This window comes from Ranitomeya imitator, chromosome 4 (assembly GCF_032444005.1).
Source record: "Ranitomeya imitator isolate aRanImi1 chromosome 4, aRanImi1.pri, whole genome shotgun sequence".
NCBI lineage: Eukaryota > Metazoa > Chordata > Amphibia > Anura > Dendrobatidae > Ranitomeya > Ranitomeya imitator.
The window spans coordinates 696,378,377-696,397,595 of record NC_091285.1 but is presented as its reverse complement, the minus strand read 5'-3'; positions in this window follow the sequence as shown (position 1 = coordinate 696,397,595).

Genomic DNA, 19,219 nt, shown 5'->3' with positions numbered 1-19,219 from the left:
ATGTCATGCATAAAGGACTGAAACACTGATGGAGCATTAGAAAGTCCGAATGGCATAACCATTTACTCAAAATGGCCTTCGGGCGTATTAAATGCTGTTTTCCATTCATCGCCCCATTTGATACGCACAAGATTATACGCACCACGAAGATCTATCTTGGTGAACCAACTAGCCCCCTTAATCCGAGCAAACAAATCAGACAGCAGCGGCAAGGGGTACTGAAATTTGACCGTAATTTTATTTAGAAGGCGGTAATCAATACAAGGTCTCAGCGAACCATCCTTCTTGGCCACAAAAAAGAACCCCGCTCCCAATGGCGACGACGACGGGCGAATATGACCCTTCTCCAAAGACTCCTTCACGTAACTCCGCATAGCGGCGTGCTCAGGTACAGATAAATTAAACAGTCGACCCTTAGGAAACTTACTACCAGGAATCAAATCGATAGCACAATCACAATCCCTATGCGGAGGTAGGGCATTGGACTTGGGCTCATCGAATACATCCTGGTAATCAGACAAGAACTCTGGGACCTCAGAAGGGGTGGATGATGATATAGACAGAAATGGAACATCACCATGTACCCCCTGACAACCCCAGCTGGACACAGACATTGATTTCCAATCTAATACTGGGTTATGGACTTGTAGCCATGGCAACCCCAACACGACCACATCATGCAGATTATGCAACACCAGAAAGCGAATATCCTCCTGGTGCGCAGGAGCCATGCACATGGTCAGCTGGGTCCAATACTGAGGCTTATTCTTGGCCAAAGGCGTAGCATCAATTCCTCTCAATGGAATAGGACACTGCAAGGGCTCCAAGACAAACCCACAGCGCCTAGCATACTCCAAATCCATCAAATTCAGGGCAGCGCCTGAATCCACAAATGCCATGACAGAATAGGAAGACAAAGAGCAGATCAAAGTAACGGACAAAAGAAATTTCGACTGTACCGTACCAATGGTGGCAGACCTAGCGAACCGCTTAGTGCGCTTAGGACAATCGGAGATAGCATGAGTGGAATCACCACAGTAGAAACACAGCCCATTCTGACGTCTGTGTTCTTGCCTTTCAGCTCTGGTCAAAGTCCTATCGCACTGCATAGGCTCAGGTTTATGCTCAGATAATACCGCCAAATGGTGCACAGATTTACGCTTGCGCAAGCGTCGACCGATCTGAATGGCCAAAGACATAGACTCATTCAGACCAGCAGGCATAGGAAATCCCACCATGACATCCTTAAGGGCTTCAGAGAGACCCTTTCTGAAAATAGCTGCCAGCGCACATTCATTCCATTGAGTGAGCACGGACCACTTTCTAAACTTCTGACAATAAATCTCTATCTCATCCTGACCCTGACACAGAGCCAGCAAATTTTTCTCTGCCTGATCCACTGAATTAGGTTCGTCGTACAGCAATCCGAGCGCCAGAAAAAACGCATCAATACTACATAATGCAGGATCTTCTGGCGCAAGGGAAAATGCCCAGTCTTGAGGGTCACCACGTAATAAAGAAATAATGATTTTAACTTGTTGAACTGGGTCACCAGAGGAGCGGGGTTTCAAAGCCAGAAACAGTTTACAATTATTTTTAAAATCCAAAAACTTAGCTCTATCTCCAGAAAATAACTCAGGAATAGGAATTTTAGGTTCTAACATAGGATTCTGAACCACTAAATCTTGAATGTTCTGTACTCTTATAGTGAGATTATCCATCAAAGAGGACAGACCATGAATATCCATGTCCACACCTGTGTTCTGAACCACCCTGATGTAAAGGTGAAAAGAAAGACAGAACACAGTGCAAAGAAAAAAAATGGTCTCAGAACTTCTCTTTTCCCTCTATTGAGAAGCATTAGTACTTTGGGCCTCCAGTACTGTTATGAACAGGTAATTCAGAACCACAATGGACCTTGAAGTTCAGAGCACACAAGGTGACCTGACATTTACCAAAAACATAGGACAAGCTCTGAGACGTGGAAACACTGCTGACCGCAATCCCTAATCCTAACACACCACACTAGAGGTAGCCGTGGATTGCGCCTAACGCTCCCTATGCAACTCGGCACAGCCTGAGAAACTAACTAGCCCTGAAGATAGAAAAATAAGCCTACCTTGCCTCAGAGAAATTCCCCAAAGGAAAAGGCAGCCCCCCACATATAATGACTGTGAGTAAAGATGAAATACAAACACAGAGACTAAATAGATTTAGCAAAGTGAGGCCCGACTTACTGAATAGACCGAGGATAGGAAAGATAGCTTTGTGGTCAACACAAAAACCTACAAACAACCACGCAGAGGGGCAAAAAGACCCTCCACACCGACTAACGGTACGGAGGTGCTCCCTCTGCGTCTCAGAGCTTCCAGCAAGCAAGAAAAAACCAATATAGCAAGCTGGACAGAAAATATAGCAAACAAAAATAACACAAGCAGAACTTAGCTTATGCAGGATAGAGAGGCCACAGGAACGATCCAGGAGGAAGCAAGACCAATACTAGAACATTGACTGGAGGCCAGGATCAAAGCACCAGGTGGAGTTAAATAGAGCAGCACCTAACGACTTAACCTCATCACCTGAGGAAGGAAACTCAGAAGCCGCAGTACCACTCTCATCCACCAAAGGAAGCTTATAGACAGAACCAGCCGCAGTACCACTCACGACCACAGGAGGGAGCTTGGCCACAGAATTCACAACAACTTTTGTTATGTTAGGCCTACTAAGTCTGTCTGCGGTCCCTCCTTCCAATAGTCCTCCACTGACCAGACCAATGCTGGCCGTGTACCCCTGGAACCTAGTTGAAAGTGCATAGAGCCTACTTTTTTTCTTTATTTTATATTTATAAAGCCCAGATGGACAACGCTGTACCACGGTACGAGCTACCCAGTCGACACTTCTTTTGCGAGAAAAGCCATCCCAGCCCTCCACCAGCATGTAAAAGTCTGCATTGTCCATGCACTCAGGCAATCTAAGAGTAGAAAGGTGCACCTGACAAAAGACGCATGGACCAGTAGGCATGCCCACAGAAGGTTACGTGTCCATTACGGCGCACTGGGTTAATGTGGTGGATGCATGGTCCACAGGGGACAGCCTACTAAGTCTGTCTGCATTCCCTAATTCAAATTGTCCTCCGCTGACCACACCAATGCTGCCTGTGTACCCTGTTATGGTCTGGTGATTAAAGAGCGACATGCGTCTAGCTCTGAGCAGGTGGCAACTATACTGACCGCAGTCCTTAAGCTCAACAACAACACTAGAAGCAGCCGTGGAATGCTCCTAACTCGGCCTAGGCATCTCGTCACAGCCTAAGAGCTAACTACCCCTAAAGATAGAAGCAGGAAACTATCTTGCCTCAGAGAAAATCCCCAAAGGATAGATTAGCCCCCCACAAATAATGACTGTGAGAGGAGAAGGAAATGACATGCGCAGTATGAAACAAGATTTAGCACAGGAGGCCACTTCTAGCTAGAAAGAAAAAGTACAGGACAGAGCGCTGTGCGGTCAGTAATAAAAACTAGAAAAAGTCCACCGCAGAGAAAAGCAAAAATCTCCACACCTGACTAAAGGTGTGGAGGGCAAACTCTGCTGCCCAGAGCTTCCAGCCTAGCTGAATAGATCCATACTGATAAGCTGGACAAATGAACAAAACATAGAAAGTGCTGAACAAAAAGTCAACAAGAGAACTGCAAAAGGAAAAGTAAGGACTTAGCTTTTGCTGAATTGGTCAGAGTGTCAGGAAAATCCAAAGAGCAATGACTCCAGGCAGGAACAATGACAACTGGCATAGAATGAGGGAAAAGGCCAGACTAATATAGCCGAGCCAGAAAGACGATCAGTAAAAACAGCTGCTGAAGCTAAATCCAAGAAGCAGCCACACCACTCAAAACCACAGGAGGTAGCCCAAGAGCAGAACTCACAAAAATGCTACTTACAACCACCGGAGGGAGCCCAAGAACGGAATTCACAACAGTACTCCTGTAACCTTTTTTAAACTGCATTGAGCCAAATTTTTTGTTGAAGGCCTACTACCTGTGTCTGTCTGCGCCACTCAATACAGCTGTCCTCCTCTGAAAAAAGCTGAGCGTCAATTGTCTGGTTTTCAGTCTATAGGAATTTGAAAACTGCATTGGGGCTACTAATTCGGTAGGGCCTACTAACGGTGTCTGCCGCTCCAAGGTGTTCTCCTGGTTGCCTTTCCTGAGCTTCAATTTGCAGGCTCTTCTTAAATAGTTTTTTAATCAAACTGCAGTGGGGCTAGTTCTTGGGTTGGGGCCTACTACCAGTGTCTGCCGCTCCAAGGTGTTCTCCAGGTTGCCTTTCCTTAGCTTCAACCTTCAGGCTCTTGTTAAATAGTTTTTTAATGAAACAACTGCAGTGGGGCTACTAGTTGCGTTGGGGCCTACTACCAGTGTCTGCCGCTCCAAGGTGTTCTCCAGCTTGCCTTTCCTGAGCTTCAACCTTCAGGCTCTTGTTAAAAAGTTTTTTAATGAAACAACTGCAGTGGGGCTACTAGTTGGGTTGGGGCCTACTACCAGTGTCTGCCGCTCCAAGGTGTTCTCCAGGTTGCCTTTCCTGAGTTTCAATCTTCAGGCTCTTGTTAAATAGTTTTTTAATTAAACAACTGCAGTGGGGCTACTAGTTGGGTTGGGGCCTACTACCAGTGTCTTCCGCTCCAAGGTGTTCTCCAGGTTGCCTTTCCTGAGCTTCAATCTTCAGGCTCTTGTTAAATAGTTTTTTAATGAAACAACTGCAGTGGGGCTACTAGTTGGGTTGGGGCCTACTACCAGTGTCTGCAGCTCCAAGGTGTTCTCCTGGTTGCCTTTCCTGAGCTTCAATTTGCAGGCTCTTCTTAAATAGTTTTTTAATCAAACTGCAGTGGGGCTAGTTCTTGGGTTGGGGCCTACTACCAGTGTCTGCCGCTCCAAGGTATTCTCCAAGTTGCCTTTCCTGAGCTTCAACCTTCAGGCTCTTGTTAAATAGTTTTTTAATGAAACAACTGCAGTGGGGCTACTAGTTGGGTTGGGGCCTACTACCAGTGACTGCCGTTCCAAGGAGTTCTCCAGGTTGCCTTTCCTGAGCTTCAACCTTTAGGCTCTTGTTAAATAGTTTTTTAATGAAACAACTGCAGTGGGGCTACTAGTTGGGTTGGGGCCTACTACCAATGTCTGCCACTCCAAGGTGTTCTCCAGGTTGCCTTTCCTGAGCTTCAACCTTCAGGCTCTTGTTAAATAGTTTTTTAATGAAACAACTGCAGTGGGGCTACTAGTTGGGTTGGGGCCTACTACCAGTGTCTACCGCTCCAAGGTGTTCTCCAGGTTGCCTTTCCTGAGCTTCAACCTTCAGGCTCTTGTTAAATAGTTTTTTAATGAAACAACTGCAGTGGGGCTACTAGTTGGATTGGGGCCTACTACCAGTGTCTGCCGCTCTTAGGGTATGTTCACACGTTCAGGATTTCCATCCTTTTTTTTTCCTGACTGTTTTTTAAAAAACTGCAGCTCTTGGCAGAAAACGCAGGTCCTTTTTTTGGTCCTTTTTTGGTCCGTTTTTGATGCGTTTTTTGATGCGTTTTTTGATGCGTTTTTTTGATGCAGTTTTCTAGCCAGAGTCTGTGTGTTTTCTAGGAATTTTTTTAGGGTTAAAATGGCTGAAAATACCCTAACCCTACCCCTAACCCTACCCCTAACCCTAACCCTAACCCTACCCCTACCCCTAACCCTACCCCTAACCCTACCCCTAACCCTACCCCTAACCCTACCCCTAACCCTACCCCTACCCCTATTCTAACCTTAGTGAAAAAAAAAAAAAAAATTCTTTATTTTTTTTATTGTCCCTACCTATGGGGGTGACAAAGGGGGGGGGGGTGTCATTTACTATTTTTTTATTTTGATCACTGAGATAGGTTATATCTCAGTGATCAAAATGCACTTTGGAACGAATCTGCCGGCCGGCAGATTCGGCGGGCGCACTGCGCATGCGCCCGCCATTTTGCAAGATGGCGGCGCCCAGGGAGAAGACGGCCGGACGGACACCGGGACGCCGGGTGAGTATAAGGGGGGGAGATTAGGGCACGGGGGGGCATCAGAGCACTGGGGGGGGGCATCGGAGCACTGGGGGGGGCATCGGAGCACGGGGGGGCGGGATCGGAACACGGGGGGGGCAGCCACACTCCGCCCACGCACTTCCGCCCGCTCCCCGCACTTCCTGCTGCAGCGGTTCTGCACATCAAACCGCAGTAAAACCCGCAGATATATTTTTGATCTGCGGGTTTTACTGCGGTTTGGACCTCACAATGGAGGTCTATGGGTGCAGAACCGCTGCGGCTCCGGAAAAAGAATTGACATGCTCCTTCTTTTTTCCGGGAGCTATTCAGCGCGTCTTTTTTTTTACAATTTCCGGACCATGTGCACAGTGTGTCCTGTTTTCCATAGGGTACAGTGTACTGTACCCTGCATGGAAAACAGCTGCGGAACCGCAGCGGCAAAACCGCCGCGGTTCCGCGGTAAAAAACGCACTGTGTGAACATGGCCTTAGGTGTTCTCCAGGTTGCCTTTCCTGAGCTTCAACCTTCAGGCTCTTGTTAAATAGTTTTTTAATGAAACAACTGCAGTGGGGCTACTAGTTGGGTTGGTGCCTACTACCAGTGTCTGCCGCTCCAAGGTGTTCTCCAGGTTGCCTTTCCTGAGCTTCAACCTTCAGGCTCTCATTAAATAGTTTTTTAACCCCTTCCCGACCTGTGACACAGCATATGCGTCATGAAAGTCGGTGCCAATCCGACCTGTGACGCATATGCTGTGTCACAGAAAGATCGCGTCCCTGCAGATCGGGTGAAATGGTTAACTCCAATTTCACCCGATCTGCAGGGACAGGGGGAATGGTAGTTTAGCCCAGGGGGGGTGGCTTCACCCCCCGTGGCTACGATCGCTCTGATTGGCTGTTGAAAGTGAAACTGCCAATCAGAGCGATTTGTAATATTTCACCTAAAAAACTGGTGAAATATTACAATCCAGCCATGGCCGATGCTGCAATATCATCGGCCATGGCTGGAAACACTTATGTGCCGCCACCCCACCCCACCCCACCGATCGCCCCCCCAGCCCTCCGATCTGTGGTCCGCTCCCCTCCGTCCTGTACTCCGATCCCCCGTCCTCCTGTCCGCTCCCCCATGCTCCAATCCCACCCCCTGTGCTCCAATCCAACCCCCCGCACTCCGATCCCCACCCGCACAGCGACCCCCCCGTGCTCCGATCCACCCCCCCGCACAGCGATCCCCCAACCCATGCTCCAATCCACCCCCCCGTGTTCCGATCCACCCCCCCATGCTCCGATCCACCCTGTTGTGAATTCTGTTGTCGGGCTCCGTCCTGTGGTCATGAATGGTACTTCTGCTGGTTCTGTCCATGGACTTTCTCTGGTGGCTGTGGGTGTTTCTGAGGTTCCTTCCACAGGTGACGAGGTTAATTCGTTAGCTGCTGCTCTATTTAACTCCACTTAGATCTTTGCTCCATGCCACCTGTCAATGTTCCAGTATTGGTCTAGTTCACTCCTGGATCGTTCTTGTGACCTGTCTTCCCAGCAGAAGCTAAGTGACTGCTTGTTTTTCTCTGGTTTGCTATTTTTCTGTCCAGCTTGCTATTCTGATTGTTGTCTTGTTTGCTGGAAGCTCTGGGACGCAGAGGGAGCGCCTCTGCACCGTGAGTCGGTGCGGAGGGTCTTTTTGTGCCCTCTGCGTGGTCTTTTTGTAGGTTTTTGTGCTGACCGCAAAGCTACCTTTCCTATCCTCAGTCTGTTCAGTAAATCGGGCCTCACTTTGCTAAATCTATTTCATCTCTGTGTTTGTATTTTCATCTTTACTCACAGTCATTATATGTGGGGGGCTGCCTTTTCCTTTGGGGAATTTCTCTGAGGCAAAGTAGGCTTTATTTTTCTATCTTCAGGGCTAGCTAGTTCCTTAGGCTGTGCCGAGTTGCATAGGAAGCGTTAGGCGCAATACACGGCTATTTCTAGTGTGGTTGATAGGATTAGGGATTGCGGTCAGCAGAGTTCCCACGTCCCAGAGCTCGTCCTATATTATTAGTAACTATCAGGTCATTCTGTGCGCTCTTAACCACCAGGTCCATTATTGTCATATGGAAAACCAAATCCGCTGTGCCCATGGTGCGGAAAATACCACGCGGAAATGCTGCGTTGTATTTTCCGCAGCATGTCAATTCTTTGTGCGGATTCCGCAGCGTTTTACGCCTGTTCCTCAATAGGAATCCGAAGGTGAAATCCGCACAAAAAACACTGGCAATCCGCGGTAAATCCGCAGGTAAAACACAGTGCCTTTTACCCGCGGATTTTTCAAAAATGGTGCTGAAAAATCTCATACGAATCCGCAACGTTGGCACATAGCCTTAGGGTTAGGGTTGGGTTGGAATTAGGGTTGTGGTTAGGGTTAGGGGTGTGTTGGGGTTACGGTTGTGGTTAGGGGTGTGTTGGGGTTAGGGTTGTGATTAGGGTTACGGCTACAGTTGGGATAAGGGTTAGGGGTGTGTTGGAGTTAGAATTGAGGGGTTTCCACTGTTTTGGCACATCAGGGGGTCTCCAAACGCAACATGGCGCCACCATTGATTCCAGCCAATCTTGTATTCAAAAAGTCAAATGGTGCTCCCTCACTTCCGAGCCCCGACGTGTGCCCAAACAGTGGTTTACCCCCACATATGGGGTACCAGAATACTCAGGACAAACTGCGCAACAATTACTGCGGTCCAATTTCTTCTGTTACCCTTGAGAAAATAAAAAATTGCTTGCTAAAACATCATTTTTGAGGTAAGAAAAATGATTTTTTATTTTCACGGCTCTGCGTTGTAAACGTCTGTGAAGCACTTGGGGGTTCAAAGTGCTCACCACATATCTAGATAAGTTCCTTGGGGGGTCTAGTTTACAAAATGGGGTCACTTGTGGGGGGTTTCTACTGTTTAGGCACACCAGGGGGTCTGCAAACGCAACGTGACGTCCGCAGACCATTCCATCAAAGTCTGCATTTCAAAAGTCACTACTTCCCTTCTGAGCCCCAACGTGTGCCCAAACAGTGGTTTACCCCCACACTTGGGGTATCAGCTTACTCAGGACAAACTGGACAACAACTTTTATGGTCCAATTTCTCCTGTAACCCTTGGGAAAATAAAAAATTCTGGGCTAAAAAATTATTTTTGAGGAAAGAAAACATATTTATTATTTTCACGGCTCTGCGTTATAAACTTCTGTAAAGCACTTGGGGGTTGAAAGTGCTCACTACATATCTAGATAAGGTTAATTTCGGGGTCTAGTTTCCAAAATGGGGTCACTTGTGGGGGGGTTTCTACTGTTTAGCCACATCAGGGGCTCTGCAAACGCAACGTGACGCCCGCAGAGCATTCCATCAAAGTCTGCATTTCAAAACGTCACTACTTCACTTCCGAGCCCCAGCATGTGCCCAAACAGTGGTTTACCCCCACACATGGGGTATCAGCGTACTCAGGAGAAACTGGACAACAACTTTTGGGGTCAAATTTCTCCTGTTACCCTTGGGAAAATAAAAAATTGCGGGCTAAAAAATCATTTTTGAGAAAATAATTTTTTTTTTAATTTTCATGGCTCTGCGTTATAAACTTCTGTGAAGCACTTGAGGGTTCAAAGCGCTCACCACATATCTAGATTCGTTCCTTTGGGGTTCTAATTTCCAAAATGGGGTCATTTGTGGGGGATCTCCAATGTTTAGGCACACAGGGGCTCTCCAAACGCGACATGGTGTCCGCTAACAATTGGAGCTAATTTTCCATTTAAAAAGTCAAAAGGCGCGCTGTTAGGGGTCGAGTTCCCGCTTCTGCTGCGCTCTCCCATTCTTCTCCTGCCACAGGTAAACCTGCTCAGCGGAGACGTCGGTCCTTGCGTCTGGCTCAGTCTCACTCTGTGCTTAGGCTTGCTTTTGCTTCTCCAGCTTTTGCCATTAAAGCCAGTGCTGGGCAGCAGCGAGCGGACGCTTTTGGGACTAAGTCCTCCTTTTTCCCTTCTGAGCATGCCCAGGGTGAGATCTCCCGTTGGAGATCAAGGGTCACATGCTCAGATGCTGCAGTGGTTCTTATTGGTCCTCCTGGCAGGTCCTGAAAGGGCTAACTTCTGTGGCAGCTGCCCATTGGTCCTTTATTTGGAAGGTCCTGAAAGTACTACAGCTATATAAGCTTCGCATGACCGCACGGCCATACGCTAGTGTAAAATTGCATACGTGTGTTAGTTGTGAGTGCAAGTCGTTCATTAAATACCCCTACCCTATTGTATGACTGTTCGCGTATGGTGTATGGCTGCTATCTAGCGCCCGACTAACCACTCAACGTGTCACACACGTATCAGCGTCTATTGCTGTAACTGCCAGTGTGGCGCCACGCACCAGTTGTGCGCTTCCTGACCCACGTCTGGGTGCTTAGTGGTGTCTGCCAGCACGGCACAGTTCGCACTTCGGTGCGCCAATTATATCAGTTACCTAACACACCCAGTTGCGGTGTTGTGCGCAAGTAGTCTGTACGGACTTCAATCCTGAGTCTTGGGGTTGTGTTCGCTGACTCCTTGCTTACACTCTTTAGTGCCTGCTGGTTTGAATGAGTCTATGTCTTTGGCCATTCAGATCGGTCGACGCTTGCGTGAGCGTAAATCTGTGCACCATTTGGCGGTATTACCTGAGATTAAACCTGAGCCTATGCAGTGCGATAGGACTATGACCAGAGTTGAACGGCAAGAACACAGACGTCTGAATGGGCTGTGTTTCTACTGTGGTGATTCCACTCATGCTATCTCTGATTGTCCTAAGTGCACTAAGCGGTTCGCTAGGTCTGCCACCATTGGTACAGTACAGTCTAAGTTCCTTCTGTCCGTTACCTTGATCTGCTCTTTGTCATCGTATTCTGTCATGGCGTTTGTGGATTCAGGCGCTGCCCTGAATTTGATGGACTTGGAATATGCTAAGCGTTGTGGGTTTTTCTTGGAGCCCTTGCAGTGTCCTATTCCATTGAGAGGAATTGATGCTACGCCTTTGGCCAAGAATAAGCCTCAATACTGGACCCAGCTGACCATGTGCATGGCTCCTGCACATCAGGAGGTTATTCGCTTTCTGGTGTTGCATAATCTGCATGATGTGGTCGTGTTGGAGTTGCCATGGCTACAAGCCCATAATCCAGTATTGGATTGGAAATCCATGTCGGTGTCCAGCTGGGGTTGTCAGGGGGTACATGGTGATGTTCCATTTCTGTCAATTTCGTCATCCACCCCTTCTGAGGTTCCAGAGTTCTTGTCTGATTACCGGGATGTATTTGATGAGCCCAAGTCCGATACCCTACCTCCGCATAGGGATTGTGATTGTGCTATCAATTTGATTCCTGGTAGTAAATTCCCAAAAGGTCGACTGTTTAATTTATCCGTGCCTGAGCACACCGCTATGCGCAGTTATGTGAAGGAATCCCTGGAGAAGGGGCATATTCGCCCGTCATCGTCGCCATTAGGAGCAGGGTTCTTTTTTGTAGCCAAGAAGGATGGTTCGCTGAGACCTTTTATAGATTACCGCCTTCTTAATAAGATCACTGTTAAATTTCAGTACCCCTTGCCATTGTTATCTGATTTGTTTGCTCGGATTAAGGGGGCTAGTTGGTTCACCAAGAGAGATCTTCGTGGTGCGTATAATCTGGTGCGAATCAGGCGAGGCGATGAATGGAAAACTGCATTTAATACGCCCGAGGGTCATTTTGAGTATCTAGTGATGCCATTCGGACTTGCCAATGCTCCATCAGTGTTTCAGTCCTTTATGCATGACATCTTCCGAGAGTACCTGGATAAATTCCTGATTGTGTACTTGGATGACATTTTGAACGGTTTTTCAGGTCCTGCGTGCTAATTCTTTGTTTGTGAAGGGATCAAAGTGTCTCTTTGGTGTGCAGAAGGTTTCATTTTTGGGGTTCATCTTTTCCCCTTCTACTATCGAGATGGATCCTGTTAAGGTCCAAGCCATCCATGATTGGACTCAGCCGACATCTCTGAAAAGTCTGCAAAAGTTCCTGGGCTTTGCTAATTTTTATCGTCGCTTCATCTTCAATTTTTCTAGTATTGCCAAACCATTGACCGATTTGACCAAGAAGGGTGCTGATTTGGTCAATTCGTCTTCTGCTGCTGTGGAAGCTTTTCAAGAGTTGAAGCGTCGTTTTTCTTCTGCCCCTGTGTTGTGTCAACCACATGTTTCTCTTCCGTTCCAGGTCGAGGTAGATGCTTCTGAGATTGGAGCAGGGGCTGTTTTGTCGCAGAGAGGTTCTGTTTGCTCAGCGATGAAACCATGCGCTTTTTTTTCCAGGAAGTTTTCGCCTGCTGAGCGAAATTATGATGTGGGCAACCAAGAGTTGCTGGCCATGAAGTGGGCATTCGAGGAGTGGCGTCATTGGCTTGAAGGAGCTAAGCATCGCGTGGTGGTATTGACTGATCATAAGAACTTGACTTATCTCGAGTCTGCTAAGCGTTTGAATCCTAGACAGGCTCTTTGGTCGCTGTTTTTTGCCCGTTTTGACTTTGTGATTTCGTACCTTCCGGGCTCTAAAAATGTGAAGGCAGATGCTCTGTCTAGGAGTTTTGTGCCCGACTCCCTGGGTTTATCTGAGCCGGCGGGTATCCTCAAGGAAGGAGTAATTGTGTCTGCCATCTCCCCTGATTTGCGGTGGGTGCTGCAAAAATTTCAGGCTAATAAACCTGATCGTTGTCCAGCGGAGAAACTGTTTGTCCCTGATAGGTGGACGAATAAAGTTATCTCTGAGGTTCATTGTTCGGTGTTGGCTGGTCATCCTGGAATCTTTGGTACCAGAGAGTTAGTGGCTAGATCCTTTTGGTGGCCATCTCTGTCACGGGATGTGCGTACTTTTGTGCAGTCCTGTGGGATTTGTGCTCGGTAGGGTTGAGCGACCTTGACCTTTTTAGAGTCGAGCCGTGTTTCGCGAGACCCGACTATCTTAGAAGTCGAGTCGAGTGGAATCGGCCGATTATCGCGAAAAGTCGGGTATCGCCCGAAACACGAAACCCAATGCAAGTCAATGGGGGAGCATAGTCGGCAGTGAGTGGAGGCCAGGAAAACACCTACACTGCCCATTTTAATGGCAAAAACATCCATTCTTGTTAAAGAAGCTTGTCAATCGTAATTTACCTTATAATAATTGGAAGGCATTTGAAATTGGGGGTCATTTGGCTAAAGTTGTGGGGGGTAGGGCTGGTTCAAGTAATTAGTGGGCCCAGTAAATCTGGACCACGTCACGGCAGTGGAGCAGGGAGAGGTAAGTATTTCAACTTTGCAAGTGCTGTGATCCTGAGCAAGCAGGGGGGGCCCACTCGTTGGCATTGGCACTGGCACAGGGCCCCTCAAAGTACAGCGGTGTGTTTGCATGGCGGGGGCGCCTCCCACCGGCATCAACACTTTTGCGTACTATGAGAGGCCCTGTGCCAGTGACGTCGCCAACTAGTATTCCTCCCCCCACCTGATGAAGGAACCTGCACTTTCATCTGCACCTTCCTCTTTGTCCCCGTGTAAGGTGGTATGGTATGCGGGAAGAGGAACCTGACTTTCAGCAGGGTCACAATCTTGCTGTGTAGCGTGCACGGGGAATTTTGCGTTATGGGTCAATGTACCAGCAGACTCATCTATCACTGGCTGGGCAATGGGCAGGATGAGGAGGAAACACAGATATAGGCCCAAAGAATAAAGTTGGCTAAATGCAGTTCAAAATTGGTAACACAGGACTAACCAGGGGGCATTGCAGTGGAGGACAACTGGAATGAGAGGCTGACACAGAGAGTAGGCCCAAATCAGTAAGTAGTCGAAATGCAGTTCAAAATTGGCAACCGTAGTAAACAGGCGGCACAGCTTTGTTCAGTGGAGGAGAACAGCAAGGAGTGGCAGACACAGATAGTAGGCCCCAACCCAACTAGTAGGTCAAATGCAGTCTAACATTAACAACTACTTAACGAGAGCCTGAAAATGGAATTTCAGGACAGGAAACCAGGAGAACAGCAAGGAGTGGCAGACACCGATAGTAGGCCCCAAACCAACTAGTACGCCAAATGCAGTTGTTCCGTTTAACCACAATTTAATGAGAGCCTGAAGATAGAAGTTCAGGAAAGGCAACCTGGAGAACACCTTGGAGTGGAACACACCATCTCTCTACACCCCATACCCAATTTGTAGGCCTAATGCAGCGTAGTTTCCAACAACTACTAAACGAGAGCCGGAAGATCGAAGCTCAGGAAAGGCAACCTGGAGAACACCTTGGAGTGGAACACACCATCTCTCTACACCCCATACCCAATTTGTAGGCCTAATGCAGTGTAGTTTCCAACAACTACTAAACGAGAGCATGAAGATCGAAGCATTGGCGAGGAAACCTGGGGAACACCTTGGAGTGGAACACACCATCTCTCTACACCCCATACCCAATTTGTAGGCCTAATGCAGTGTAGTTTCCAACAACTACTAAACGAGAGCCGGAAGATCGAAGCTCAGGAAAGGCAACCTGGAGAACACCTTGGAGTGGAACACACCATCTCTCTACACCCCATACCCAATTTGGAGGCCTAATGCAGTGTAGTTTCCAACAACTACTAAACGAGAGCATTAAGATCGAAGCAATGGCGAGGAAACCTGGGGCACACCTTGGGGAGGCAGACACCGTTAGTAGGCCCTACCAAAGTTGTACCCCCAATGCAGTTTTAAAATTCCTAGAGGCTGAAAACAAGACTATTGACGCTCAGCTTTTTTCAAAGGAACACAGCTGAATTGAGTGGCGCAGATAGACACAGGTAGTAGGACTTAACCCAAAAATGTGGCTCACTGCAGCTTAAAAAAGTTACAGGGGTACACAAGCAGCAGTGCTCTGGGCAGTGGAGGACAATTTCAATAGTGGACCGCAGACAGACTTTGTACACCTACTATTAAAAAAAGGATGCTCTATGCAATTAAAAATAGGTTCCAGGGGTCCACGGGCAGCAGTGGTGTGGTCAGTGGACGAGTATTGGAAGGAGGGACCGCAGACAGGCGTAGTAGGCCTAACATAACAAAATTAGGCTGTAGACACTGTAAAATTGGTTCCAGGGGTACACGGGCAGCAGTGGTGTGGTCAGCGGAGGAAAATTGGAATTAGGGACTGCAGACAGACTTTGTATGCTGTCCCCTGTGGACCATGCATCCAACACATTAACCCAGTGTGCCGTAATGGACACGTAACTTTTTGTGGACATGCCTACTGGTCCATGCGTCTCTTGTCAGGTGCACCTTTCTACTGTTTGATTGCCTGAGTGCTATGACAATGCAGACTTTTTCATGCCGGTGGAGGGCTGGGATGGCTTTTCTCGCAAAAGAAATGTCGACTGGGTAGCTTGAACCGTTGCACAGCGTAGTTAATCTGGGCTTTCTAAATATAAAACAAAGAAAAAAAGGAGGCTCCATGCACTTTCAGCTGGGTTCCAGGGGTACACGGCCAGCATTGGTCTGGTCAGTGGAGAACTATTGGAAGGAGTGACCGCAAACAGGCATCGAAGGCCTAACATAATAACACATTGCTGTTGGCAATTTTTAATTGGTTCCAGGGGAACACGGGCAGCAGTGGCCTGGTCAGTGTAGTAGTAGTAGAAAGAACGGACCGCAGACAGGCATCGAAGGCCTAAAATAAAAAAATTGGGCTGGCTGTAGGCAATTTTAAATTGGTTCCAGGGGTATACGGGCAGCAGTGGTGTGGTCAGTGGAGGCCTAGTGGAAGGAGTGACCGCAGACAGGCATCGAAGGCCTAAAATAAAAAAATTGGGCTGGCTGTAGGCAATTTTAAATTGGTTCCAGGGGTACACGGGCAGCAGTGGTGTGGTCAGTGGAGGCCTAGTGGAAGGAGTGACCGCAGACAGGCATCGAAGGCCTAAAATAATAACACATGGCTGTAGGCAATTTTAAATTGGTTCCAGGGGTACACGGGCAGCAGTGGTGTGGTCAGTGGAGGCCTAGTGGAAGGAGTGACCGCAGACAGGCCTCGAAGGCCTAAAATAAAAAAATTGGGCTGGCTGTAGGCAATTTTAAATTGGTTCCAGGGGTACACGGGCAGCAGTGGCCTGGTCAGTGTAGTAGTAGTAGAAAGAACGGACCGCAGACAGGCATCAAAGGCCTAAAATAAAAAAATTGGGCTGGCTGTAGGCAATTTTAAATTGGTTCCAGGGGTATACGGGCAGCAGTGGTGTGGTCAGTGGAGGCCTAGTGGAAGGAGTGACCGCAGACAGGCATCGAAGGCCTAAAATAATAACACATGGCTGTAGGCAATTTTAAATTGGTTCCAGGGGTACACGGGCAGCAGTGGTGTGGTCAGTGGAGGCCTAGTGGAAGGAATGACCGCAGACAGGCCTCGAAGGCCTAAAATAAAAAAATTGGGCTGGCTGTAGGCAATTTTAAATTGGTTCCAGGGGTACACGGGCAGCAGTGGCCTGGTCAGTGTAGTAGTAGTAGAAAGAACGGACCACAGACAGGCATCAAAGGCCTAAAATAAAAAAATTGGGCTGGCTGTAGGCAATTTTAAATTGGTTCCAGGGGTACACGGGCAGCAGTGGTGTGGTCAGTGGAGGCATATTGTAAGGAGTGACCGCAGACAGGCATCGAAGGCCTAAAATAATAACACATGGCTGTAGGCAATTTTAAATTGGTTTCAGGGGTACACGGGCAGCAGTGGCCTGGTCAGTGTAGTAGTAGTAGAAAGAATGGACCGCAGACAGGCATCGAAGGCCTAAAATAAAAAAATTGGGCTGGCTGTAGGCAATTTTAAATTGGTTCCAGGGGTACACGGGCAGCAGTGGTGTGGTCAGTGGAGGCCTAGTGGAAGGAGTGACCGCAGACAGGCATCGAAGGCCTAAAATAAAAAAATTGGGCTGGCTGTAGGCAATTTTAAATTGGTTCCAGGGGTACACGGGCAGCAGTGGTGTGGTCAGTGGAGGCCTAGTGGAAGGAGTGACCGCAGACAGGCATCGAAGGCCTAAAATAATAACACATGGCTGTAGGCAATTTTAAATTGGTTCCAGGGGTACACGGGCAGCAGTGGTGTGGTCAGTGGAGGCCTAGTGGAAGGAATGACCGCAGACAGGCCTCGAATGCCTAAAATAAAAAAATTGGGCTGGCTGTAGGCAATTTTAAATTGGTTCCAGGGGTACACGGGCAGCAGTGGCCTGGTCAGTGTAGTAGTAGTAGAAAGAACGGACCACAGACAGGCATCAAAGGCCTAAAATAAAAAAATTGGGCTGGCTGTAGGCAATTTTAAATTGGTTCCAGGGGTACACGGGCAGCAGTGGTGTGGTCAGTGGAGGCATATTGTAAGGAGTGACCGCAGACAGGCATCGAAGGCCTAAAATAATAACACATGGCTGTAGGCAATTTTAAATTGGTTCCAGGGGTACACGGGCAGCAGTGGCCTGGTCAGTGTAGTAGTAGTAGAAAGAATGGACCGCAGACAGGCATCGAAGGCCTAAAATAAAAAAATTGGGCTGGCTGTAGGCAATTTTAAATTGGTTCCAGGGGTACACGGGCAGCAGTGGTGTGGTCAGTGGAGGCATAGTGGAAGGAGTGACCGCAGACAGGCTTCGAAGGCCTAACATAAAAAAAAGTCAATACAATGGTATTGTCAGTGGCAGGCATTGAAGGATGTCAGCGCATAGACTAAACATTGGTGGAGCTGTGAAATAATTTTGCAAGTGGTAGAGCACTGTTTGAGCTGGGGGGGGGAACTGTCTTGTGGCCGGCGGTACAGGCCCAGGGCCCCTCACATTACAACGGTGTGTCTGACATTGGGTGCGCACCACCACCGCCAGAGACACTTTATTGTACTAGGAGGGACCCAGTGGCAGTGCCGTCGACCAAAAGCGGGCACACCCACCTCTTCAGACAAACAGCACTCTCACGGGTGCTGTCGCCAAGTGTCGATACCACGGCCCCGTGTGGGGAGTTTGGCCATTTAGTGAGGTGTAAACATGTCGTATGCTGGACAATCAGAAAATTACGAGATTGGAAAAGGCATTCAGAATAGTCCACAGGCAAGACCTTTTCATAGGAAAGCTAGGTGTCAGCCTGGCAAGGTGGGGCAAAAGATTTCGAAATCCAGTTGTGGTTCATTTTAATGAAGGTTAGATCATCTACATTTTGGGTAGCCAGACGAGTCCTTTTTTCTGTTAGTATTGAACCTGCAGCACTGAATACTCTTTCTGATAATAACTAGCTGCCGGGCAAGCAAGCTCCTGCAATGCATATTCTGCCAATTCTGGCCAGGTGTCTAATTTGGATGCCCAGTAATCAAATGGGAATGACGGTTGAGGGAGAACATTGATAAGGGATGAAAAATAGTTTGTAACCATACTGGACAAATGTTGTCTCCTGTCACTTTGAATTGATGCTGCAGTACCTGTCCTGTCTTCGGTCATAGCAAAATCACTCCACAACCTGGTCAGAAAACCCCTCTGGCCAACGCCACTTCTGATTTCTGCCCCTCTAACTCCTCTGGTCTGATGGCCCCTGCAGCTTGTGTGAGAACGATCACGGGCGCTGTGTGCAGGGAATGCCAGAAGCAAACGGTCAACAAGAGTTGATTGTTTGGTTGCTAATATTAGTTCCAAGTTCTCATGTGGCATTATATTTTGCAATTTGCCTTTATAGCGAGGATCAAGGAGGCAGGCCAACCAGTAATCGTCATCGTTCATCATTTTAGTTATGCGTGTGTCCCTTTTGAGGATACGTAAGGCATAATCCGCCATGTGGGCCAAAGTTCCAGTTCTCAAATCTGCGGTTGTGCTTGGTTGAGGGGCAGTTTCAGGCAAATCCACGTCACTTGTGTCCCTCCAAAAACCAGAACCCGGCCTTGCCGCGCCACCAATTTCCAGTGGCCCCGGAAAAGCTTCCTCATTAAAAATATAATCATCCCCATCATCCTCCTCGTCCTCCTCCTCCTCTTCGCCCGCTAACTCGTCCTGTACACTGCCCTGGCCAGACAATGGCTGACTGTCATCAAGGCTTTCCTCTTCCTCAGCTGCAGACGCCTGATCCTTTATGTGCGTCAAACTTTGCATCAGCAGACGCATTAGGGGGATGCTCATGCTTATTATGGCGTTGTCTGCACTAACCAGCCGTGTGCATTCCTCAAAACACTGAAGGACTTGACACATGTCTTGA